The 25,872-nt window shown below is 52.5% G+C and overlaps 1 long non-coding RNA gene across 4 annotated transcripts in view; it reads left to right on the forward strand.

The window, feature by feature from the left end:
- Window positions 1–25,222, forward strand: part of LOC139185860 (uncharacterized) — a 40,902-nt gene extending 15,680 nt beyond the window's left edge. For 2 of the 4 annotated variants that reach the window (XR_011569462.1, XR_011569459.1), the window contains exons 4-5: window positions 17,691–19,529; window positions 20,846–25,222. This is a non-coding gene — a long non-coding RNA (uncharacterized lncRNA). The remainder of the gene's footprint in view (window positions 1–17,690; window positions 19,530–20,845) is intronic. The other 2 variants (XR_011569460.1, XR_011569461.1) reach the window with 2 other exon arrangements.
- The last annotated feature ends 650 nt before the right edge of the window (window positions 25,223–25,872 follow it).

Below are 25,872 nucleotides of genomic sequence, written 5' to 3' on the forward strand. Positions count from 1 at the left end.
GCTATTGCTTTGTGGAGTTTGCTCCCAGCCATGGAGGGTGGGGCGGGTATGGAATCTGCCCAGACTAACCCCTCCTCAACAACCCCTGCTCTCCAACCCTAGCTCCTCTTGCAGGGTCCTCAGCATCCTACCTGTCCCCGCCTGCCTGGTAACACAAGCCTACGTCAGAACGAACCTGAAGACTCGAATTTCCGAAATATTGTTTCAGCCTAAAATCAGAAGTGTGAGTTTTAAAGGAATCTTTCCTTAGTTCTCAGGATTTTAGGCGACAATGGCAGCTGGGGGGCAGCCTGGAGGATCATATGAAGATGCAAAGATTTCCCAGAGGAGGCTCCAACCTAAAGAGATGGCCATTCTGGAGCAGATAGCTCAGACCAACTGGAGAGGCAATTGTGTGTGTGTGTGAGTGTGCAGTGTGACAGTGTGTTGGTCTCTGTGTGTGTCATCGTGGGTGTTTATCTGTTTGCCAGTGTGTGCATCTCAGTGTGAGGGTGGGATTGTGCGTGTGTCCATGTACACACGTGCGTGTCAGCATGCATGTGTGTGTGTCGATGTGACAGCAGCTGAGAGCGCCTGTCCTCAGGCTGGCAAGCAGCTGGAGTGTGAATTTCCCTGAGGGTTTCCATCTCCCTGCAGTGTAGGCCTCCTGCCTTCTCCATCCCCACCCAGAAACCTGCTCCCCTTTCCAGCGAAAATCTCTGCTGTTTCAGCAGCAGAATGGAGGGCGGGACACCCCACAGGCAGTTGTGAGGATCCAAAAAGGCTGAGTCCCCCCAGGGCCCCGCATAGATGAGGACTGTGGTTACCGGGGGATGGTGCGTAGCCTGTTGCCTGATGGGTGAGCCTGGGAATTCTGGGAAGGAAACCAGGGCCATGCACAGCTCTCTGGAGAAGCTCACCTTGTGTATATGCGCCTGAGTGTCACAGCTCCCATCCCTCCTTCACCTCCCACCCCTCCTCTAGGTCCATCCCCAACCCGCCACCCCACCCCCACTCTTTTCCAGTCTCTCAAGTTCACCCTGCCCTGGAGTCTCCTGGGCCATCTCTCCTGGAGTTCCCCCAGATACCCCCTGGGCCCATCCCTTCCCCCCCAACCCTGCTCCCTGCAGGAGTCCTCCCTGACCAGCCGCGTCTTCCCCTCGCCTTCTCCACCTCCTACATCCCAACCAGTTGCTTGTCTGTTTCATTCTGTCTCCATCATCTATCCCTCAGGAACGTGAACCCTGGGGGAACCTAAAAAGTGGAGGGTTCTCTCCAGGACGTTCCTGATGTTCATGAACATCTTGGGGCCCCCGCCCAGGCCAGGCTCCTTTTCCAGGCTCAGGTCCTTCGCTCTCGACAGATCTTATTCACCCTGAGGCTCACCCTCCATGTCCACGGAGCCCAACCAGACGATGATGACCCCGTGTCCTAAGTCCTCCCCCACTGGTTTGTGTTTTGGGACAGTCCACCCTTCTTCCAGGCCTCAAGGTGTAACCTCCCCTGAACTGGCCCCAACCCCAGTCATCATACCAGTGGTACTAAAGTGACTGTTTCCTGCAGCCTGTCAAGAAAATTCTTTCATTGAGAACCATTTTGAATGGACCTGGACATTGCCCCTCTCTGAATACCTCTTCCCCTGGGACCCTCCGAAGCATTCTTTAGGGCCTCCCACCGGCTTCCCAGGTGGCGCTGTGATCAAGAATCTGCCTGCCAATGCAGGAGACACAAGAGACTCTGGTTCCATTCCCTGGAGTAGGAAATGGTAGCCCGCTCCAGTATTCTTGCCTGGAGAATCCCACAGACAGAGGAGCCTGGTGGGCTACAGTCCATGGGGTCACAAAGAGTAGGACACTACTGAGCAACTGAGCTCGCATGCACACAGGAACTAAGCTCAGAGAGCCTGTGAGCGTGGGGAGAGGGTGAGCCCTGGGCCTCACTAGGGCCTCCCCCAGACTGGGCCAAGCACACCGTAGTCTCTGGACTGGTGAAATAGACAAGGGAGAGGATGAATGGACGGGCTTGCCCCGTGGCCCCCTTGGGGTCCACACTCTTACTCCCCAGCTGGTTGGGCGGGGTTGGAGGGGGAAGGCTGCTGTGTGTAGACCGGCTGAATCAGGCCCTAACCCCAGGCAAGGGGCCACCTTGGCTCCTGCCGATCTTGCTGACTGGGCTGAATTCGCGTCTGCACCTCCCTCAGCAACCCGCCATTACTCATCGTTGGCATTATCCCCAAGCAAGGGGTGACCCTCGGAGCAGCCGCAGGCCTCCCGCATGTTCTGAGGAAGGGGTGGCCGGAGGCTGGGCTTCGAGGAGGCACAGCAGGAATTGTGAGCAGCTGCTCTGAGTGCAATGACCATATTTTTCTGAGCTGAAAAATTAGGACACAGGATGTAGCAGAGGGTTTTCTCAGATTCGTTCATTCGATGAGTGCGAAAGTCTTAACAAAGGTACGAAACCTATAATGCATTGTCTTGTTGAAAAGCCTCTGAGGTTCCCAAATCAGGGAGATTCTGGAAGCTGATACTTCAATTTGACGAATATCTGGGGTGGGGGGGCCCTGGGTCAACCCTGTCCTTGGTGCTTGGGCAATAATGGGGAGCAAAACAGGGGTGATTCTGGCCTCACAGAGCTCACGTGGGGAGGCTGACATTCCTTAGATAATTTCACATTTTAGGACCAAGAGAAGTGGTATGGGGGTGGGGGAGCGTACGGGGCCATGCAGGCCAACCGTTCCCATGTGGACCGCAGGTGGGGATGTCCGGGAAGACATCTTTTTAAATTATTTGTTTATTTTTGGCTGCAGTGGGTCTTTGTCGCTGAGGCCTGTCTCTAGTTGCGGTGAGCACAGGCTGCTGTTTGTCTTGGTGCGTGAGCTTCTCATTGCAGGGGCTTCTCGTTGCAGAGCACAAGCTTCAGGACAGGCAGGCTTCAGTAGCTGCAGGGCACCGGGCTTAACGGCTCCGCTGCCTGTGGAAACTTCCCAGACCCGGGATCGAACCCGTGTCCTCTGCCTTGGCAGGCAGATTCTTATCCACTGCACCACCAGGGAAGTCCCAGGAAGACATCTTTGAGGAAAGAAAGTTTGACCTGAGACTGAGCTCTTTGGGCGTTTGCTGTGGGAGGGATGGGAGTGGGCTGGAGTGAGGAAGTACATTTTAGGCAAGAGGAATAGTATGTGCAAAGGGCCAGTGGCAGAAAGGAGGGCCGGGTGTTTGAGGGACAGGAGGCAGCCCAGGTGACTCAGTGTGCTGAGCGAGGGGAAGAGGAGGTGGGAGAGGTCGGCAGGGGCCGGTGCAGGCAGTGCCCACCAGTCCATGAGAAGGTGGTGGATATTCTCCTGCTGGCAGTGGGGAGCCAGGGACTGTTTGGCACAGGCGGGACCTGATCGTCCTTCTGGATGTGGATAATAACGAGGATGATGACAATGTTGGTTATTAAGGGAAGTGTTTAGTGAGCACTTACTATGTGCCAAGCACTGGCTACCCTTTCCAGTGTTCTTGCCTGGAGCAGCCCATGGACAGAGGAGCCTGGCTACAGTCCATGAAGTTGCAGAGTCAGACACAACTGAGAGACTTAAGTACTCACGCGTGCATGCAAGCACCATTTCAGCCATTCTACAGACGAGAAAAGTGAAGGTTGGGGAGGGAAGTGGTTTATCTGAGGTCACGTGGCTGGCGAATAGCAAAGATGGAACTCTGAGTATGCTGGCTCCAGAGTCTCTACCCTTGTCCCCAACACAAAGCTGCCCTAGTTTGGACACAGAAGGACAAGGGACATGCAGATGACCGCCCCCTACCCCCAACCTCTCAGCCACTGCCTCCTCTCTGCTGTGTCCCAGGCGTGGGTGGGGACTCTGTGTCACCAGGTCAGCCAGGGCTGGAAAGGCCCAGCTCAGTCCCTGCTCAGGCCCAGTAGGGAAGTAGAGGTTGCAACATCAGAGGCTGAGCTTCTGGAGAAGTTGGGACCCCAGCGTGGGTGGACAGGTCATTGGGGCGCAAGTCCCAGGAGACCACAGCCCCACTCATCTGTTTGGGATTCAAGGACTTTGAGATACGGCTAGAGCATTCCCGGGCTTCCCTGGTGGCTCAGATGGTAAAGAATCCACCTGCAATGCGGGAGACCTGGGTTTGATCCCTGGGTTGGGAAGATTCCCCTGGAAGGGGGCATGGCAACCTACTCCAGTATTCTTTGCCTAGAGAATACCCATGGACAGAGGAGCCTGGCAGGCTACAGTCCATGGGGTTGCAAAGAGTCAGACACAACTGAGCGACTAAGCACAGCAGAGCACAAAGTATCCCCAGGACCAGAGCAGCATCTCTGCCCCCTGCTTCCTCCTCTGGAAGCAGGTCCAGGGGATCGCACCTGTGGCATTTAAAAAAATCCTATTCCCAGGACTTCCCTACTGGTCCAGTGGCCAAGACTCCACGCTCCTGATTCAGGGGGCTCCAGTTTGATCCCTGGTCGGGGGGCTAGATCCCACATGCCTCAACTAAGAGTTTGCAAGCCTCAACTAAAGATGCCAAATGCTGCAATGAAAATCCTACGTGCTGTAACTAAGACCCAGAAGAGCCAAATACATAAATATTTAAAAAATCCTATTCCCTCGGTGACCATCAGGGAAATGTAAATCAAAAGCACAATGAGATACCACCCCACCTAACACCTACTGGAATGGCTACTATCAAAACTCAGAAAATAACAGGTGTGGGTGAGGATGTGGAGAAATTGGAAGCTTGTATACTGTTGGTGGGAATGTAAAATGGTCCAGCCACTATGGAAAAAAGTATGATGGCTCCTCAAAAAATTAAAAATAGAATTACCATATGATCTAGCAATTCCATTTTTGGGTATATAACCCAAAGAATTGAATCAAGGTCTCCAACAGGTATATATTCCGTGGTCACTGCAGCAGTAGTCACAACAGCCAAGAAGTGGAAACAAGCCAAGTGTCCGTCAACAGATGAACAGATGAACCAAATGTGGTGCATACATATAATGGAACATCGTTCAGCCTTGGAAAGGAAGGCCATTCTGACACTCACTTCACTTTAGGTGAACCTGGAGGACATTATGCTAAGTGAAATAAGCCAGACACCAGAAGACAAATATTGTATGCCTGCACTTATATTAGGTTCCTAGAATGGGTAAGTTCACAGGGAGTGGTGGGTGCCAAGGCCTGGGGAGAGAGGGAAATAGGGAGTTAGTTAATGTCTAATAGGTACAGAGTTTGGCAAGGTAGAAAGAGTTCTGGGAATTCCCTGGCAGTCCAGTGGTTAAGAATCCGAACTTCCACTGAAGGGGGCATGGGTTCCGTCTCTGGTCGGGCAACTAAGATCCTGCATGCCATGTGGCATGGCCAAAAAAACATAAGTTTGGGAGATGGATGGTGGTGATGGTTGCCCAAGTATATGAATGGACTTATGCCACTGAACTGTATAGTTTCAAATGGTTAAGATTTAAAAAAAAGAAATCTTATTCTAAGCTCTCCCAAGTGGTCAATACTGGGCTTCTTTTAAGTTGTGTTTATAAGAGATAAATTAAAATATCAGATGGTAATTGTCATCACAGCAGGTAAGAATCATAGATGCTGGTGCTTCTGGGCAAGTGATCTCACCTCCTTGAGCCTCAGTTTCCTTCCTAGGAAATGGGGATAAAGATAGTCCTTCCCTCCTGGGGCTACCGTGAGGATTCCGTGATGCCCCCAAGGGGGCCCAGCCAGTGTCCAGTGAGCAGTCTGGACCAGCGGCACTTAGTCAGATACTCCTCAGGCCTTTGGGGTTTGGGGAAATGAGCAGCACAGGACCTAGTCACAGGAGAAAAGCCTACTTGCCTCACTACACACATAGGGAAACTGAGGCCTGGAGGAGTCAAGGGACCTGTCCAAGGTCTCTGATATCCCTTGAACCAGAATGCGGTTTTCCAAATCTGTATCAGTTAGCCAGGCTAGGTTGTGCTGCAGTAACAAATGAGCCCCGCATTGAAGTGTCTCAACACAGCGAAAGTTTGTTTTGCACAACAAAAGCCTGCCATGAGTCCAGGGGATTGTCCATGGCAACCACCCTCCACGTGAAAGCTCAGGGTGGGGGCTTCCCTGATGGCTCAGTGGTAAAGAATCCACCTGCCCACGTAGGAGTCATGGATTTGATCCCTGATCCCAGGAAGATCCCCCATGCTGCAGAGCCAGTAAGCCTTGTGTGCCATGACTACTAAGCCTGTGTACCTCGAACCCAGGAGCTGCAACGAGAGAAGCCCCTATAACGAGGAGTCCATGCACTGCCAGCCCCCACTTGCCGCAACTAAAGAAAGCCCTCCCAGCAGTGAAGATCCAGCACAGCCAAAAATAAATAAACAAGATTATTAAAAAGACAAATACAAACTCAGTGGGCCAGGCTGCCTTTGTCTCATGGCACCTCCATGTCTAGGTCACTGAGACAGGAAGGAGCATCACATCACTTCTTCCCACAACTCATTGGCCAGCACTGGTCACATGACTTCACTCCATGGCAAGGTTGATGGGTCCTGAGAAGGAGAACTGAAGATAGGTAATAACCAGAAGTATCTACTCAGTATCCGAGAGGGAGGAAGGCCAGCGGATGGCTTCCCCAGGCAGCCCATGTGCACAGTTAACTGGATCAAAGAGAAAAGGGTTTAAGGCTAGAATCACTTCCTCTCCTACCCAAGCCCCCAGCTCCCTTCCCGGGGCAACCGCAGTTTCCAGGGCTACTCTGCATGTCGACAAGCAAGGTGTGTGCCAGGTGCCCTTGTTAAAATACAGATGAGAGCGTGTTGCTCTTTTCACTCCTTGAAGGAGCAGGCAGGTATTTGTCACAGCTTTTTGCTCCTCCAATGGGCAGCGCCTTCCCATTATGCAATAGCGACCCCCACCCCGTGCCCACGGGTGTCTAGGCGTTTTCCAAAGTTCTGCTGTTATAAAAGTGATGCAATCAATTTCCTGTGCATTTTCCCTTGTCACCCGTGTGAGTGTTTCTGTGGTTTAAATTCCTAAAAATGGAATTGCTTGGTCAGAGGGCAGGTGCAAGGAGCCATCTGACAACTCTCTGGCGGCAGGCGCTGCCTCCAGGGTCAGAAGGGGCTTTTAAGAACAGGTGCTAATGGAGCCCAGTGGGTTTCCCATCCCAGGGGGTTTCCAAAGGGGACACAGGAGAGGGGGCAGGAAGAGGGGGTGGTACCCCTCCCATCTTGACTCTGCCATGCCGGTCTTAATGCTGGTGCTCTGCCACGCACATCTTACAGAGAGCAAATGCCAAGTTCCAGAGGGATGGGTTGCTTGCCGGTGGTGCCCAGTGAGCATCCTTTGAGCCACAGTCCCAGACTGGGCTGAGTCCTCCTGGGTTCCAAGACCCCAGCTCCCTGCTGGAGACCTCATGGATCCTTTCTATACTGGCTCCTCTCAAAGGCACTCATGTTTCCCCAAGAGCTTTCTTTTTAAATTTTTTTTTTTGGCCGTGCTGGGTCTTTGTTGCTGTGAGGGCTCTTCTCTAGCTGCCGTAAGTGGAAGCTACTCTCAAGTTGCGGTGCAAAGGCTTCTCACTGCGGCGGCTTCTCTTGTTGCAGAGGTACACAGGCAGAGGTGCACAGGCTTCCGTAGCTGCAATGCACAGCTTAGTTGCCCCCTGGCATGTGGAATCTTCCCAGACCAGGGGTCAAACCTGTGTCCCCTGCACTGGCGGGTGAATTCTTAACCACTGGACCACCAGGGAAGTCCCTCCCCAAGGGAGTTGCTAAAACTCATCTTCGCCTTCTTGGGACTCACCGGGTCCAGTTCTCTGGTTGCTCGGGTTGTAGAACCATCAGCCTCTCACTTTCCCCCTTCGCTGTTTTCATATCTGATGCATCGTTTTGAAAGAGCATCTTGGTATGTAGAGTTTAGTCTTGTTGATTTTTAAATTTTCTTTTTTCGGGGAGGGGGCAGTACCATCCCTGTTGTTTCTGGAAAAAAACCCAAACACTCTTCTTGTAAAATAAATAAATTCAAGCAACACGGAAAACTACAAGCAAGGAGGTAAAAAGCATCAGCCAGCGATGACTAACTCTGGTTAATGTGTGCGTGCACGACCTTCCACTTCCGTAGATTCTAAGCATTTCTAACCACCCCTTCTAATGATAATGAAAATCTCTACCTTTCTCGCTAAAGGTGGGGTGTGTGAGTCACCTGAGTGGGACTGAAAGTCGCTTTTAGTCTCCCCTCCCCTCCCTGGCCCCCCATCCTTCACCCACAGCCTCTCCTGGGACTCCCCTCCCCCAGCTCTGCTTCCACTTTGGAAGCTGCTTTTCCAGCTCCGGGGAGCAAAGCCTGCAGAGTTTGGTACCAGCGAAGCAGGGGCTGATGACTTCCTATCCCCAAAGAGTTCTGCTTGCTCAACACCTGAGAGCAGGGATTTCATTCCCTCACCTCCCAGACCCCCAGAGGCCAAGATCCGGCCCAGTTTGCCCTGCTGCACCTTCAGCTGGTGGGAAGGACAGTTGATCCCTCTGCCCTGGTTTTCTGCCCCCCACTCCTGCCCCCCATCTCCATCAGCAACAGTCAGTTCAGTTCAGTCGCTCAGTCGTGTCTGACTTTTTGCTATCCCATGGACTGCAGCACACCAGGCTTCCCTGTCCATCACCAACTCCCGGAGTTTACTCAAAGTCATGTCCATCCAGTCGATGATGCCCTCCAAGCATCTCATGCTCTGTTGTCACCTCCTCCTGCCTTCAATCTTTCCCAGGGTCTTTTCCAATGACTCAGTTCTTCGCATCAGGGGCCAAAGGATTGGCGTCTCAGCTTCAGCATCAGTCCTTCCAAACAGTGCGTCTTCCTAAGTTCACAGCAGGACCCAGCCTGGACCCAGAGGGTCTCACATGTTTGGGTCTCTGTCCAGCAAGGTGGAAGGTGGGCCAACCCCAGGTTACTTCCATCAGACCATCCCTAGGGAGGAAGGGGCCACAGCTCAGGACTAACTAGGACCTGGCTCGATGGGGGGCAGTGTGGTGGCAGTCCCAGAACCTAGCCCAGAAGAAATGTGAGGCAGAGAGAGGGCTGGAAGGAAGAGGGGCTCCTGGAAGCCTGGCAGCCCTCCTCTGGGGCCTCTTGGAGGCACAAGGTCTCTGGTGCTGTGTCATCCACAGCAGTGAGGGGGTGAGGAGTGTGGCTGAGGGGAGGGTATGTGAAGGACCTGGCAGTGCCCACAGCAGGGGCAGCTCTGCCCAGGGCCATGGCTCTTTCTGTCAGCAGCTCCTCAGATCTGTTCCTGAGGATCCATGAGTCCTTCTGGTGCCCAAAGAAACCCTTGGGGATGGCTCGACATTGACCATGAGCACGACGGGGCCAAGAGCCAATGAATGACATGTGCTGGGTGACGGTGCTGCCTCTTCAGGGGAGGCCGAGCGGTGTCAGAAGCCCACGTGTCCTAGCTGGGCTGGTGCTGGCTGTGTGACCTTTGGCAAATGACTGAAGGTCTCTGAGACTCAGTTTGCCCACCCACATGGTGGCCTGTTTGAATGGCTGAATGCAATGACCTCATAAAGGATTCTGGGCAGGCCCGTGAGTCCTGGGAGAGGCCTCCTTAGTTGTGGTTTTGCTTATCTGCTCACCCTTGGGGTGGCAGCCAGGGGAGAGCCAAGATATGTAAGTGTGTGCGTGGGGGAACCTCAGGAAGCTGCAATTTTCTGTCCCAAATGGCTCCTAATTATTCACAACAGTGGGTTTCAAATTGGTTTGAAACTGGGTTTCAAAAAGATGAAATGGCTCCTAATTATTCACGATAGTGGGTTTCAAAGTGATGTTTCACACGCGTCTTACACAAGGTCTCAACCTTGTGCCTTGTTGTTCAGTCGCTCAGTTGTGTCTGACTCTTTGTGACCCCATGGACTGCAGCACGCCAGGCTTCCCCGCCCTTCACTATCTCCCAGAGTTTGTTCAAACTCATGTCTGTTGAGTCAGTGATGCCATCCAGCCATCTCATCCTCTGTTGTCCCCTTCTCCTCCTGCCCTCAATCTTTCCCAGCATCAGAGTCTTTTCCAAAGAGTCAGACCTTCGCATCAGGTGGCCAAAGTATTGGAGCTTCAGCATCAGCATCAGTCCTTCCAGTGAATATTTAGAGCTGTGCCTTAGACCCTCTCAAAATAAATCTTACTCAAGTGATCCACACTGGAAGGAGGAGCCCACCCTGACCCTCCTTGCCCCCTCCTCCCAATGACCCTTAAGGTCAATGAAAGGCTTGAAAGCCACCATTCTAGGCCAGCAAGGGTGTCACCAGTCACAGGATGTAGAGGTGGCAGATAATTATCTAGAGGGGGTCATTTTCCCAATGCATCTCTCACTGTGCTCATGGAAAATGACAGAAGGAAGAGAAGGCTTCAGATCAGAGACCAGTGTTTCCGAGGGTCCTGTCGGGCCTGAGGTCACTAGGCTGGGGCAGGCTGGGCAACTCTGACTCTAAGGGCCTCCTTCCCTCTGGGCAGCACTGACCTGGCCTAGGATGTCCCTGTGGGTAGCACAAGGAGCTGGGTGAGGACACCACTCTGTGTCGCCAGAGCCTGAATCTCCATCAGTCACTGTCCAGCTACTTGACCTGGGGCAAGTCCCCACTCTGAGCCTCAGCTTCCTCATCTGTAAAATGGTGCAGCAGTGACTGGACCCAGATGAGCAAGGTTGAGGGGGACATGAAAGGAGCCGTGAAGCTCTGAGCACTGCTCTTGGCACCTGGGGAGTCATAGACCAGTAACGCTCACCGTTGTCAAGAGCAGTAATAAATCCTAAGCAGGTGGGGGCTGAAAGGAAACTTGGAACTCTTACCCCAGAGAGGGAAAAGGTCAAAGGCTAAGGTAAAATAGCAGGGTCAGGAATGAAACTCAGGACCTGATACCCAGGCCTCCTGGTCCAGAAGAGAAGGACACCTTCTTCCTGCAGCATGGCAGGGAGAAAAAGGATGCAGATCTCTGAAGAACCCCCAGAAGTTTGCTGTGGCTTCTTGGTGGTCTTCGTGGCAGGGCAGGCTCTGCTCTGTCACCTACCCTGGCTCCTCTGACCGCTTCTTTCTGGGAGAGAAGAGGTGCCTGCCTTCCTTTCCTGCTGCTGTTCCGTGCAGGTGACCTGGAGGCTGGGGGAAGGATGAAGGCGGAGGTGGGAATCCGGGAGGGCTGGGCGCGGAGCCGGAGCCGGGAGCAACTGCCACTGAACTGCTGACGTGTGCAGCAGTGCAGCAGTTCACAGGGGGAGCATCTTGTCCTCCATCAAGAGGAGGGGAACATCACTGGCCCAGTCTGCAGATGAGGAAACTGAGGCTCTTAAGGCCACAGATGGAGAGCGGTGTGGTCCGTTATGACTGAGCTGCTCTTCCACATTCCTGGGCTGATTTTAGGAACTCACAGCATAACTTGAAGACTTGTTCCTCCTCTGTGCCTGATCAGCTGTGGGGATTGGTTGAAGGGGCCTTGAAAACTTCTAGACTCTCAGATTTGAGAGCCAGTGGGCCCTAGAGAGGGGTTTCTCTGGTGGCTCAGATGGTAAAAAATCTGCCTGCAATGCAGGTGACCTGGGTTCCATCCCTGGGTCGGGTAGATTCCCCTGGAGAAGGGACTGGCTACCCACTCCAGTATTCTTGCCTGGAGAATTCCATGGACAGAGGAGCCTGGTGGGCTACAGTCCATGGGGTCACAAAGAGTCGGGCACCGCTGAGTGACTAACACTTTTACTTTTTTGCCCCAGAGAACAGAAGTTAAGTCTTTGGCCCCATCCCACAGAGGAAAAAACTGAGGCTCAGCCAGGTCCTCTGGAAACAGTGGGCCCTCAGGCTCCAGCTGGGGAGTGGGGTCGGGGGGAGGCTCCTGGGGCCGCAGCTCCCTCTTGGCCCAGTTTCTACCTTCCCCCCCATCTCCAGTGTCCCCAGTCCTCTGGAGGAAGATTTCCGTGGTCCCGGTTGGGGGTGCCAGACTGCCAGCGACGAGTGTTTTTTTAATCCCAGCCCCGCTGACTTAGATGATTATTCTTATTTAAGGCAGGGAAGAAACGCGCGAGCCTGGCAGCCGGTCACCTCCGGGCGGCGGCCCCTCCCCGCCTGCCTCCGGTGCTCAGCTCCAACCTGAGCGGGAAAGGGAAGGGGGAGATGGGAAGCGGGAGTGGGGAGGAGGAGAGGAAGGTGGTGCGGGGGGACGAGAGAGGGGTTAGAGGGAATAGGAAGTGGAGAGGAGGGAAGAGGGAGGAGGGGGGAAGGAAGGGGCAGGAAGGAGAAGATTAGGGAGGAGGGGAAGGGGGTGGAGGGAACGAGGTGGGGGAGGGGCAGGGAAGAGGGTGGGGGGAAGAAGACGGGGAGGGGGGAACACAGAAAGGCACCCCCCACCCCCACCCCCGCAGCTCCCTAAGCAGTTAGGAGAGAAGGAGTTACACAGATGAATAATTTACTACGGGAAATGCAGGAAGAATTTAGAAACTCTCAATTTATAAATATTTATTTTCACAAGTTCGCCCCCTCCCGACTCTTCTTTCCCTGGCTGGCCCTCGTTCTTTCTCCATTTCCACCCCCCCCCCCCCGCCCCCCAACTTTTTGCTGACCCTGTCTCTCCCACGGCCTCTCTCCTTGTCTCTGCGCGCCGTGACCGTCTCTGTCTCCCCTTCTCGGCCTCCGTGACTGGGGTGGGGCGGGGATGTGTTTTCTCGCCCGTGTCTCTCTTTTCTCCATCTCTGCGGCCTGAGTCTCTCCCTGGCTGGGTGCATCCCTGTCTCTGTCTCCCTGTCTCCATCTCTGGGTGTCTCTACCTCGTCTGTCTCCCCAGCCTCTCCCATCCTAGGACCTCAGTTCGGGTCCGCATGAGTTGGGGCGGGGCCGCGGGGGTGGGGAACCCTCGGAAGGCTCAGAGGGGGAGAGGTCGTTTCCCTGACAACCGGCGGGCGTAGGGCAGAGCCTCACCGGCTGTAGATTAAGAAGTCTGCTCCCTGCGGACGGGGGCGGGAAGCCTCGAGAACCCCGCCCCTGCCCCGCCCCGACCACGCCCTTTTCCAAAAGCTTGTTGGGGCGCCCCAGGGGTGGCTTGGGGAAGGCACTGGGATCGGGCAGGTAATAAGTGGATCACTTGATCAATCAGTTAACCAATGGTGGGGCAATCAGTTTACAGGCACGCACAACGCGGGGAGTTTAAGAGCTCCCGGTGGAATGAGACGGAGCTGAGTTCTGAACCCTCACGGGCCTTGTCCTGGCAGCGTGGTCCTGCAGAGCTGAGTCCCTGCACATCTGGCCGGTATCTCCCATCTGTGCGGCAGCCCCTACCTGCAGGGTCGACCCTCCAGGCGGATCCTCCGTTGCCTTTGTCCATCCTTTAGTTCACAAATGGAAAAGGGAGGCCCTCGGAGGGGAGGGGAACCTGGGGGCAGAGTTACCAGCCATTTAACAAACTCAGCAAAATTGACTTCCTCCGTCGGCATGCTTTTTATGAGCTGGGAACTGGACTCAGAGGTGATCCTACCCTTGACAGCACCTGGCTCGAGGCCTGACCCAGAGCGAGTCCTGGGTTTTCCCTACCTGCTCCCCTTCTGTCTCCCCTCTGACTCCCTCCTTTCCCCCTTGTGTGGGGAGGCTGAGTTCCAGAGAAGTCAGCTGGCAGCACGGTTGCCTGGATGCGAGAGGTGGATTCCCACCCCTCCCCTTAAGCCATTTCTGAGCCTGACACTCAAGTGCCAAAGAGTTCTCCAGTCATGGAGGACTCCTCAGGTAGTATCCTCAGGGTCCTAGCTGGCAGGGTCTCCTGGCACACACGCCCTGCTCCCTACAACCTAAAACCCGTGTGTCATTTAATAGGCGAACTCCTGTTTGTTTGAAACAGCCCTTCTGACAAGTACCAGCTCCTTCTTGCCCCAGCCCTCCCTCCCCAAAGCTGGCTGGACTGGAAGATGGGGAAGGGACTAGTGGAATGATTCCCCGCTCCAGGAAGGACTGAGGAGTCACTGGGAACGTGACTATTTATAATTTCAGCAGCCCCTTTAAGCTTGGGCTCCAGGCCTGTTGCCAGGCGGGCTGTGTTTGAAGCTCTCAGCTCTAATCCGGCTACAGCAGCAATGCTCCCAAATCTGCAGCAATGCTCCCAAATCAGGGTCCTGTGGTTGCTCCAGAGGCAGGATGGGCCTGGCTTGTGGAGCTCTCCCAGGCTGGAGGGCCACCCCCTCCCTGTCCCCAGGTCCCCACAAAAGGCAGGCGCTACACGTACACATATACACAGACACCTCTCTATGAAACACACACACAAACTCATCCTCACAGACCCAGGGAGAGAGAATCCCGTGACTGCCGCGTGGACTGGCATTGGTGTCTGTGGCCCATGGGCCCCCAGGCCAGCCACTTTTCCTCTGCAGGAAGGATTTCTCTGCCCTTCTCGAAGATTCTAGACTCTATACTCCTTGAGCCCCCAGAATACCCCAAGAGGGTTTAGAACCTGGACCCAGTAGGAACTGAGAGGAAGAAAGGGTGGAGAGGTGGTGGGCGGAGCTGGCAGATCTTGAAGGAGGAGATTGGCCCACGTGGCCCCCGGCTTTCCACGCTGGAGCTCATCCCTGGTGGAAGGGGTCTTACTCCCCCAGCTGAGAGATGGGGACGGTGAGACTGGGAGAGCAACACACCCAAGATCCCCAGCCAGTGAAAGGATCGGCTGGGTTTCGAGCCACGTGTCTAGGGCCCAGGCTCTCACACACTTCTGCACTCGCAGGCAGGGCAGTCGACAGCATCTCGCCATCTTTTCTCAAATGCAGGTTTGGGGGTTTCCGCGTGGCTGACAGTGGCTGGCAGGGCGTCTCACATCCCCACCTGGTATGTTATGGGCACCCAGTTCACATTCCCTGGCTGATCCCTTCTGTACAGAGAACGGGGACCAAGGAGGACCTTTGGTCAGGCTGTGCCCTCTACAGCTAGCCGGTCTCACCATGGAGCCACAGATCAGACTGTGGGGTAATGTGCACCTCAGGGGGCTCCAGGGGCACGGAGGACACGAGAGGGATGAGACTCAGGAACCCCTGTGTCAGACAAGGCCCAGGATGGGGAGCTGAGGCCCAGGATCCAGTTCTAGAGCCAGCTGTGTGACTTCGGGTCAGGCCCGCTGTCTCTCTGGGCCTCAATAAAATGAAGGGAGCTGGGCTCCCTAACCTCTGAGGGTCCTCCCGGGTGGTCTGGAGAAGGAGCGCCTGGTCTCGGGGAGCCAGAGTGCATATACTCCTCTCCCAGGGCTGGGCCACGTGCCAGCAGAGGACCTGAGTGGCTAGCAATGGCCACCATGTTAAAAACTAATTTTACATATTTATTTTTGGCGGTGCTGGGTCTTCTTGCTACGGCGAGGGCTTTCTCTCGTTGTGGGAAGCGGGGGCTATTCTTGGTTGTGGTGCGTGGGCTTCTCACTTCGGTGGCTTCTCTTGCGGAGGAACACGGGCTCTAGACCGCGGACTCAGGAGTCATGGCCCACGGGCTTAATTGTCCCAAGGCATGTGGAATCTTCCCAGACCAGGGATGGAACCCAGGTTCCCTGCACTGCCAGGTGGATTCTCAGCTACTGGACCACCACGGAAGCCCCAGTAACGGCCACCATTTATACAGCACCTACCGTAGGCTTCCGTGAGAGCTCAGTTGGTAAAGAATCCACCCACAATGCGGGAGACCTGGGTTCAATCCCTGGGTTGGGAAGATCCCCTGGAGAAGGGAAAGGCCACCCACTCCAGTATTCTGGCCTGGAGAATTCCATGGACTGTATGGTCCATGGAGTTGCAAAGAGTCGGACACGACTGAGCGACTTTAACTTCACTCATCGTAGGCTTGAGCAAACTCTGGGAGATAATGGAGGACAGGGAAGCCTGGTGTGCTGCAGTCCGTGGGGTCTTAGAGTCAGCCACGACTTGGCAACTGAAAAACAACAGTACCTACCCTATAGGGTTCAGTGAGAATTAACTGGGTCACAGCCATGGAGGGCAGAGACGGAGACCCAGGCCCTCCCAGCCCAAAGGCCTCAATGCTTGTGGTCCTGGCTGCTGGCTGAGCGGGGCCGGTGGGCAGTGCCGCAGCTTGTGGCTGCGTGTCCTGGGTGCAGTGCCCGTGTGACACTGTGCAGAGCAGGCCGTCTGCTTTCCAGAGTGCTGCTAAGGAAGGCGCGGCTCAAGCTGCCTCCCCTGCCCCCTCCACAGGCTGCTTCTCCCTCCCTCCCTCGTTCCTGGTCCAAGGCCAGCTCCCCAAGGCTCCAGGGTGCCACGCCCCTGTACCTGGTGCCCCTGGGCAGAGGCTGGCAGGGGAGGGCTGGCTCCCAGAAAGCAGGGGTCACAACGCACTCCCCCTCCTCTGGCCTGGACCAGCGAAGGGCTTGGGGCACAGTCTCGCAGCCTCTCCAATGGACCCCATCACCCTCCATGTGGGTCCTTGGGTGCACAACACCAGACCTCAGTTTCCCCGCTCTGTAGACTACTACCGATGTTCCTGCCAAGAGAGGCTGGAGGGAGGATGCGATGCGCTGCTGCCCACACCTCAGCTCAGGGCAGCTCCAGCATCCTTTGGGTTGGCACCTTCTACCCCATCAGAGATTCCAGCCAGAGCCCTCCAGTGGAGTCAGGGGCCTGGAGTCATGGGAACAGAGGCCAGAATTTCCCAGCAGCCTGATCAGAAGACCACAGTTAGGGGGTGGGACATCCAGGGAGCGGTCCTCTGTACCAGCCCCTCCATGCTGCCGAGTGCCAGTGAGCCCCCAGACTTCATCCCGTCTCCAGGAACTACCGTCCACGGGTCTTACCCAGCCATCCTGTTTCCCCCCTTCCTCTCGCCTCCCACAGTCTGCAGCCGCTTTGCCTCCCCAGGGAACTGACATCTGCCCACCCTCCCAGCTGCCGTTCCCCCTCCACTCCTCCTTCATCTCCCGCCTAGAATGCCGCACCAGCCTCTTCCAGGAACCCGTCCAGGATGGCCTCAGGGACCCACACTCTCCACAAAGTCCCCTGTGGGTCTAGTGAAGCGTCACGCCAGCTCACCATGACCCAGCAACTCTGATGGCCCAAAATTGGCTCGTCTCCTTGGCTTTGAAGACTCTGGGGACCTGGTTCCTGCTCACCCCTGCAGCCTTTCGGCTCCCCACCCCCACCTCTGCTCCAGACAGACCAGCTCTCTTCCAGCCTCTGTGCCCTTGTACACGCTGTTCGGAGGACTGGAATTTTCTCCTGGGTCATCGGACCAACTTTTCATTCCTTAGGACTCAGCCCAGGCTTCCTCTTCTCCAGGGAGGTGCCCCTGACGCCCATGCCGTGGTCTGTCTACGTGTCTGTCACCCACAGTAGGCCATGCAGGAAGGGGCTGTGCATCTTGTTTATCTCTAAACCTCCAGCTTGCCTCCAGCTTGGGAGGTGGGGTCACCTGTACTGGTAGAAGGATGGCTTGATGCCACCCCGTTCCACTCCAGCTCCATCCACACACCCCACCCCTCCCCTGGGAGCCATCTTCCTTTCCCTTTCCTTCCTTTCCCTCTTCTCTGGGTGGGGTGGCATTGTGCTACGGGCATCCACATTGAAGTCGCGTGACCTGCGCCTCCTCGTGGCGCTGAGCCTCAGTTCTCCATCCGCAGAGATGGAGAGAGCCACTGCACGACCATCCCAGGGTAGATGCAAGGATTAAGTGAACAGCGTTAATCGTATCCTTGGACGTCATAGGAGTTCACTATACGTTAACTAACATTGTTGTCTTCGTTCTGTATCATCCAGGCAGGCTGGTTGTAATCACCTCCTCCTGGCCTGGATCTGGGGCACCTGTCACTACAGCTCTCTGCTCCAGGCTGCCCACAACTTGGATCATTTCATCTTCACTTAGAACACTCAATGGCTCTCCATTGCTTCCCCCAGGATATAAAAACTCCAGCTAATTTTCAAAGCTCTTCATCACCTGCTTTTCTGGTGAGGCTGCCCTGTGTGTGTGTGAGTGTGTGTGTGTATGTGTACGCTCAGTCATGTTCAACTCCTCGCGACCCCATGGACTGTAGGAACCTCCAGGTTCCTCTGTCCATGGAATTTTCCAGGCAAGAATACTGGAGTGGCTTGCTACTTCCTACTCCAGGGGATCCTCCTGACCCAGGGACTGAACCCACCTCTCTTGTGTCTCCTGGATTGACAGGCAGACTATTCTTTACCACTGTGCCACCTGGGAAGCCCCGAGGCTGTCCTGACTAGTAGCCAAAAGATGACCTTCTGGCAGGCCCCTCCCCACCTGCAATGGGAGCTGGGTGACCCTAGGTGGGTCTTCTACTTCCCAGAGCTTCTGGATCCCTCAGCTGCACACTGGCACTGATACCAGTGCCTCTTAGTGGTTCCTTCCCTGGGGGTGTGGGCGACAGGGACCCTGGGTGCAAAGAGCTGGCCTAGTGTGGGGGATGTACCGGGCACCAGAGCCTCACGGCCAGCTCGGGCCAGCCCACAGCCCTGCACGCAGGCTCTGGAAAGAGGCCAGAATCCACGCTGATCCTCATCTCCTCAGAGTCCCCGTCTTTCCAGGCTGAATATTACCCTGATTGTGTTGTAGAGAAAGGAAGAGAACATTTGTTCTCTTTTTAAGGAAAATAACATTTTCCCCCATTTACAAAAGGAATACATGTAAACTGTGGATAATTTTGAAATTAAGATAAACCAAAGAGAAAATTTTAAATGATCTATAATTCATCACCCATCCACAGAACTTTGAGTGCCTGAACCTCCAGCCTCCAGACTCTTTGTATTAGGTGTGTAGCACAGGATCTGCTTGGAGCCCAGAAAGGGGCTCACAGAACATTCTGGTTGGCAACCTAGTTCTTCCTCTTACCAGCAGAACTCAAACTTCTCTGCCCAAGGCCTCTGCCTGCTGGTACCTAGAGAGTTCCCCACCCCACCCCCAGCAGCAGCTGTTAAAAGTTCAGGGTCTCAGGGAAGTTCCCGGGTGGCCTAGTGGTTAGGATTCTGGGCTTTCACTCCTGTGGCCCGTGTTCAATCCCCGGTGAGAGAACAGATCTTGCAAGCCATGCAGCATGCCCTCCCCCCAAAAAAAAGCAAAGAAAAGAAGTACAGGATCTCAGCCCAGGGGCCCCAGAAACTGCATTTCCCCAGGATCCCAGGAGGCCCAAAGGTTTCCAATGGCAGCTGAGTGCCCCGAGTTGTGGATATGCTTACACTTATCTGAGCCAACCCCCTATTATTGAACATGGAGGTGGTTTCCAAGTTGTGACATCATAAACAAGGCCACAGTGAAAAGCATCATGATAGCTAAACCTTGGGCACACTGTGGGTATTTTCCAGGAGCAGGTATTATGGAGATTTCCTTAATTCTGCTTCACTCCCCTTCTTCCTCAGAACATTCTGGGGTGGGGTAAGAGTTGGGTATGGCTGAGCGACTTTACTTTCACTTTTCACTTTCATGCATTGGAGAAGAAAATGGCAAACCGCTCCAGTGTTCTTGCCGGGAGAGTCCCAGGGACAGAGGAGCCTAGTGGGCTGCCGTCTATGGGGTTGCACAGCATCAGACACGACTGAAGAGACGCAGCAGCAGCAGCAGGGTCCATCTTCATCCCCATTCTGCAGGTGAATAAACTGAGGCTAGGGGCAGACAATACTCTCCAGGGTCCCATAAACAGTGGCCAAGCCAGGGCTTAATCCAGCCTGGCCAGGTTTCCTTTCTTCCACACCCATCCTATTGGCCTTTGCTTTGAGTTTTTGGTCCAGCGTCAGCTCCTGTTTGTGTGAGGTGGGTCTCATGAATGTCCCAAGATGGGCACACAGCGGCTTCCAGATGTCCCTGTCTCTGCCCTGTGGGACCAGTTTGCCCCGGTGACAGATGAAGCTTGGCCGGGTGGATAGCGTGGCCTCAGTCCACTGGGCACCTTTAAGTGATGGTGGGCGGGGCTTCAGGGAGGGGACCGGAAATGGTAAGAGAAGCAAGAGGGGCTTCCGGGTCAGCGGGGAGGGGCTCAGGCCCAGAAGAAAGGAGGGAAGGACTATGGCAGGGGGCTTTCCTGTGCTGTGGCAGGAAGAACAGTCATGTGACTGTGAATCCTTTTGGGGGAAACCCTTGGTGAAGAGTGAGCAGAATGCACTGATGGCAGCAGATTCTATTAAAAGCAGTTCTCATTACTGTACCGTTAATTATTAATAGGATCGGCCAAATCAAGGATGGGAAGACCCAGCTGGGCCTGATTCAAATCTTGCCTCGGAAGCAAATGGCTTTTGGGTTCGGTCCAGGAGACCTAGCCATGAACGTGCCTGTTGGAAAGTGAGGACAACCCGAGGCTGCCACGGTGGGACAGGCATCGCTTATATCTGCTTTTAAAAAGGCTAAAGAGAAGGAGCCCAGAGGAGGCAGACGCCCATTTCTGTCTATTTGCATCCCCACCCCTGAGCTTTTAGGCCTAGATGACCTGGGCGTGCCTTTCCTGCAGACCTCATCCTTCTCTGAGCACTGCCCAGACCTGGGGCTGTTCAGCCTCTAAAGAGATCCAGAGAGGATCTTTCTCCATGGAGCAGCAGAAACCACAGTGAGAACGAAGCCAAAGAGGGTTTGGGCTGAGGACACCCCAGAGATAGAGATTTCAGCCCTCTTTCTTGCTTAGAGGGATTGACCGCCTTATCTATACTGAACTCCTATTGCCCCTTCAGAGCCCAGCTCAGATGGCCTCTCCTTTAGGCAGCCCTACCCAGTCCTAGCTCTGCTAACAAACAAGGATGCAGACCCTGTCCCTGCCCTCACAGAGCTACCGGTCTGACAGGAATCTAGCCAGGTGATTAATCAAATAATCATCACAAACCATGAAGACACACAGGCACCAGGCTCTAAAGCTGGGAGAGGGAAGCCATGCACCGCGAGGGCAGGGCCTCTAACGATTCTTCATCCTCTCCTCTAGGCTACCTGGAGCAAAAGTAGGTTCTCAGGAAATGTGTCTGATTTCACAGACTGCTAATTTGGGAGCATAAGAACAAGGCCTTCAAGATGGAGAGATTTCTGGAGAAGCCAGCTTTGCACAGCAGAGGGACGAAGGGGCGGGGGTCTGGGCCTTTTCCCTGTTCCTCCATCACCACAGAACTCTCCTGGATTATTAACTGATTTACCCTGACATCCACTATGAAGCCAAGACATGAATGCAGTATGGTGGGGGTTTTTTTTGGAATAAATAAACGTGAATGAATGAGTGAGTTTAGGCTTAAAAAAAAAAAAAAAAGCACTAAAAACCTGTGGAGTCTATCTAAAAAAATATATAGCTAGAAACCCTGATAGTCATTCTTATTCTTTCACTAAATACCCATGAAGGTAGAGAGAAAGATGAAACCTCCCTCATTGTGGGAAATAGCTGCCAACCTCATGCCAGAATCTGGGAGGAGCCATGCTGAAGGTAATAGCAGGGGGCAGTGTTGGAGAGAAAGCTGAAGACACAGAGACTGGGGACAAAGGTAGGAAGGTGCTCAGAACCTTTTCCATCAGTCGCTCCCACTCAGAGACCTGAATCTGCACCAGTCTGAAAACTGGACAGTTGTCCTTCTCCCACATGCTACTGATGTCCCTGGTCATTCAGAAAAAGTGGGCAGGGCAGGGGGCTTTCGTGGTGCAAGGTATTCTGGGAAGCAAACATGATCATTGTAGGGAGCTGGGTGGAGGGAGAAAAATAGAGAACTCCCCAGTAGCAGTGCATGCTGGGACTTCTGCTTATTTCATCTGTTCAGAAAATCCAAGAATCATTTAACTAAGCTGCAGTGAAGGCTGCCTTCTTTCAGCAGAGCTGCAGTTGGCAGAGCCTGCTGGAAACTGGGACACGGATTGAGCAAAGCCTACTTGATTCTGTTGCCTGGACCAAACACTGAGAATGGGATGGAACCATCAAACAAGTAGTAAGAGGACGAGGCCAGAGGCAATTTACACATCCTGTCTACTTCTAATTGTGGAGTATGGATGAATGTTTCTGTGTTTGAGGGACAATGCAGAGGCAAAAGCATCAACCACAATGGACTGTGAAAAACCACTTCTGAGCATGGAAGGGAACTGGCATTCTGAAACACTGGAGATCAGGCAATTGACAGCAGTTTCCTAAAGGAACCAGAGGAAGACGTCAGGAAACCATGTGGCCATTTTACTGGAAAGACCTGCTCTGCAAATAAGGAGGCAGAAAGCACAGGGCAGCCCTGAAAGATGTGAAAAGCAAGCCTGGGGACTTTCCTGGCAGTCCAGGGGTTAAGACCGCATGCTTCTACTGCAAGGGTGCCCGTTAGATCTCTGGTTGGGGAAAGAAGAGACCCCTCGTGCTGCACGGTACAGCCAAAAAATAATAAAAATTATTTATAAAGAGAGAGAAGACACAGACAGGAAAGAAACAGGAGGAGGCTGGGTGAAGGTGAAGGCAGAGATTGGAGTGATGCAGCTACAAGCCAAGGAATGCCATAAGCCAAGAGAGGGGCAAGGAACAGATTTACTCTCGGAGCTTCCAGAAGAAACCAACCCTGCCATCACCTGGACTTCAGACTTCTGGCCTCCAGAGCTATGAGAGAACACATTTCTGTTGTAAGTCACCCAGCTGTGGCAGTTTGGTATAGCGGCGCTAGGAAACTAAGATGGAATTAAGAAGGATTGCAAGAAAAGAGAAAACATGGTAGCAAAGTTGAAGTCCTTTGAATATTCTTCATGAGGCAGAGTCGACTCATGGGAAAAGACCCTAATGCTGGGAAAGATTGAAGGCAAGAAGAGAAGTGGGCGGCAGAGCATGAGATGGTTAGATAGCATCACCAACTCAATGGACATAAATTTGAACAAACTCTGGGAGATAGTGGACGACAGAGGATACTGGCGTGCTGCAGTCCATGGGGTCACAAAGAGTCAGGACTTAGCGACTGAACAACAACAACAAAGCGTTGGAGTCAGCCGTGTCCGACCCTGTGCGACCCCACAGACGGCAGCCCACCAGGCTCCCCCGTCCCTGGGATTCTCCAGGCAAGAACACTGGAGTGGGTTGCCATTTCCTTCGCCAAGGCATGAAAGTGAAGTCGCTCAGTCGTGTCCGACCCTCAGCGACCCCATGGACTGCAGCCCAGCAGGCTCCTCCGTCCATGGGATTTTCCAGCAAGAGCACTGGAGTGGGGTGCCATTGCCTTCTCCTGAAGTCCACGCTGGAGACCGTAAAAAGCAGACATTGTAATGCAGGAAAATGTTACCAGTGATGGGGAGAGGTCCACCTTGAGACATTTCCTAAAGGGGGACAGAAATTGAGAGATGACAAAACATGAGAAAGTGATAAGGAGGAGACAGCAAACACACAGCTGAGACGTTTGAAGAAAAGGCTAGAATAAGAGATGACTTAGAATATAATGAAGAAAACTCACCTGTGTTTTAAAAAGAAACAAAAAGATCTGAAGATGCAGATTGGAAAGACTCATTGTGTTCTGGGGAAATAAATCGAGGATTCTGCTGAGACATGTTCTGGAAAAACAGCGCAATTCATACAAATAATGACAACTTGTATGTGCCTCCAGGAAGGAAAGAGCATGACTTCTAAAAGATCAAACCCAGGCTGGTTTAGCTTGTGTCACACTAAATGAAGAGGAGCCATGTTTATGAGCTTTGGGGGGAACTACTGAACACTCATTACTGAGAGGTATATTCCCATCAGCTGGGACTCCAAGAATGACAAGCCCTAGGCCTTAAATAAGCCTGGGTATTAGTACTAAAGCCAGTTAAAAAGCAGTGAGTCTAAAGATTTACTGTCAATATCATTTCCAGACTATATATAAATGTCAAAAATTGTTCTTAAATGGCACATCATAGAGTGGAAAAAGTAGATCAAAAGCAGGGGGGCATACCTGAGAGACATCTTTAATAAGAGGGTTTCAGGAGGCACTGTTTCTCCTCAAATGATTGCTAAGTCACTTCAGTCGTGTCCAACTCTGTGCAACCCCATAGACGGCAGCCCACCAGGCTCCCCCGTCCCTGGGATTCTCCAGGCAAGAACACTGGAGTGGGTTGCCATTTCCTTCTCCACCTCGAATGATTAGGCAGCTACAAATAGAAGACTTTTTCAATTAAGATAACTTTGAGTGCAATTAGACATGAAATAGTGACATGCGGGCACTGCTATATATAAAACAGATAATGCATAAGGACCTACTGTGTAGCACGGGGAATGCCACTCAATGCTCTGTAATGGTCTATATGGGGAAACAATCTAAAATAATTGATTCACTCTGCTGTACACCTGAAATTAACACAGCATTGTAAACCAACTATACTCCAATGCAGATGTTTTAAAAAGAAATGAAATGGCTACTAACCAAAGACAGTAGAAGATTAAAGCAAAAATTCGAAGTCCATAAAACAAAATTCAAGAACAAAAGGAAGCAGCTGAGGAAATAAAGAGAAAAAGGCAGAGGCCAGCTTTCCCATGGAGGTGAGATCCACGGGGTCGATGTTAACAATGAATGTAAATGCGTGATTTTTCCTGGTAAAATACCAAAGACTCTTGGGGTGGATAAAACAAAGACCAAGATGGAAATTTAACTACATAGTGCTAATAAGAAATACACTTAAAACCAAAGGATGAGAAACAGTTGAAAATTAAAGGTCGACACAGTTCCATGAGACTAGTTCAAGTCAAAGGGAAGCAGAGGTGGTAATATTCATATTGGACCAAGAATCACAAGCAAAAAGCATGAGATGGGACAGATCCTTTGAACCGAAAGAGTACAGGTCATAATAAAGATCCGATTGTCAGAATTTTTTACATTCTATATAGGATTAGACCTGACCAGGGGAAGAACAACTTAGATACATAGAAAGATAACCAAAAAGACTGCTGCGGACTTCCCTGGTGGTCTGGTGGTGAAGACTCCACGCGTCCACTGCAGGGGGCTTGTCTTTGATCCCTGGTCCACGAAATCCGACCCAACGTTTGGCGTGGCAAAAAGAAAAAAAACACAAAACACCCAAACAAAATAAAACCCCCTGGAGGAGACTTAACATACTTCTGTCTTTGACATAGTTAAATAATGTTCTCCCCCTCCCATGTTTGTACAGGACTGGAATAATATAATTAATAAGGTTGATTTAATAATTGAACTTTGTGCCCAACAAAATATACTCATTTCTTTGCCAGAGCCCATCAAACATTTATGAAAATTGATCATATATTAGGCCATAAAGAAAAATTCAATATAATCCCCAAAGCACATATAGTGAAAGCCTCATTCTTTGACCACAGTGCAGTTAAGCTAGAAGTGAATTCGCTCAGTCGTGTCCGACTCTTTGCGACCCCGTGGACTGTAGCCCGCCAGGCTCCTCTGTCCGTGGGATTCTCCAGGCAAGAATACTAGAGTGGGTTGCCATTTCCTTCTCCAGGGGATCTTCCCAACCCGGGGATCGAACCCAGGTCTCCTGCATTGCAGGCAGATGCTTCATCCTCTGAGCCACCAGGGAAGCCAAAAAATGAGGACTGCAGCCCAGGAAGCAGCATCTCAGATAGCTCTGAGAGTGCTCCCATTAAGCTAGAACTTATTAACAAAAAGTTTAAATGAAAAAGCCAACTGTTTGAAAATTAAAAACCACTTTTGTAAATAACTCTAAGTAAAACCTATGTGACAACTATTTTAAAATAATAACACTACAAATACCAGATATCTATGTAAACATACAGGAAGGTGGTTAAAATGTAACCAGGAAGAAAATTCATAGCTCAATGGTGTGAATTGTTTTAAATAAGGAAAAGTGGAAGGTGAAAAAGGCAAAAAGCAGTATTTAATGAATTAGAGAAGAAAAATAGAAATAAAAGATAAATCGATGACTTTTTTGGAAAGTCTAATAGATTAGGAAAACTTCTGGCAGATCCAATGATAATAAGCAGAGAGAAATGAATGCACAATTGGAACAAAAATTTTTAAATTAAATTATACTAAGTAA

The sequence above is a fragment of the Bos indicus genome, chromosome 11, assembly GCF_029378745.1.
Source record: "Bos indicus isolate NIAB-ARS_2022 breed Sahiwal x Tharparkar chromosome 11, NIAB-ARS_B.indTharparkar_mat_pri_1.0, whole genome shotgun sequence".
Taxonomy (NCBI): Eukaryota; Metazoa; Chordata; class Mammalia; order Artiodactyla; family Bovidae; genus Bos; species Bos indicus.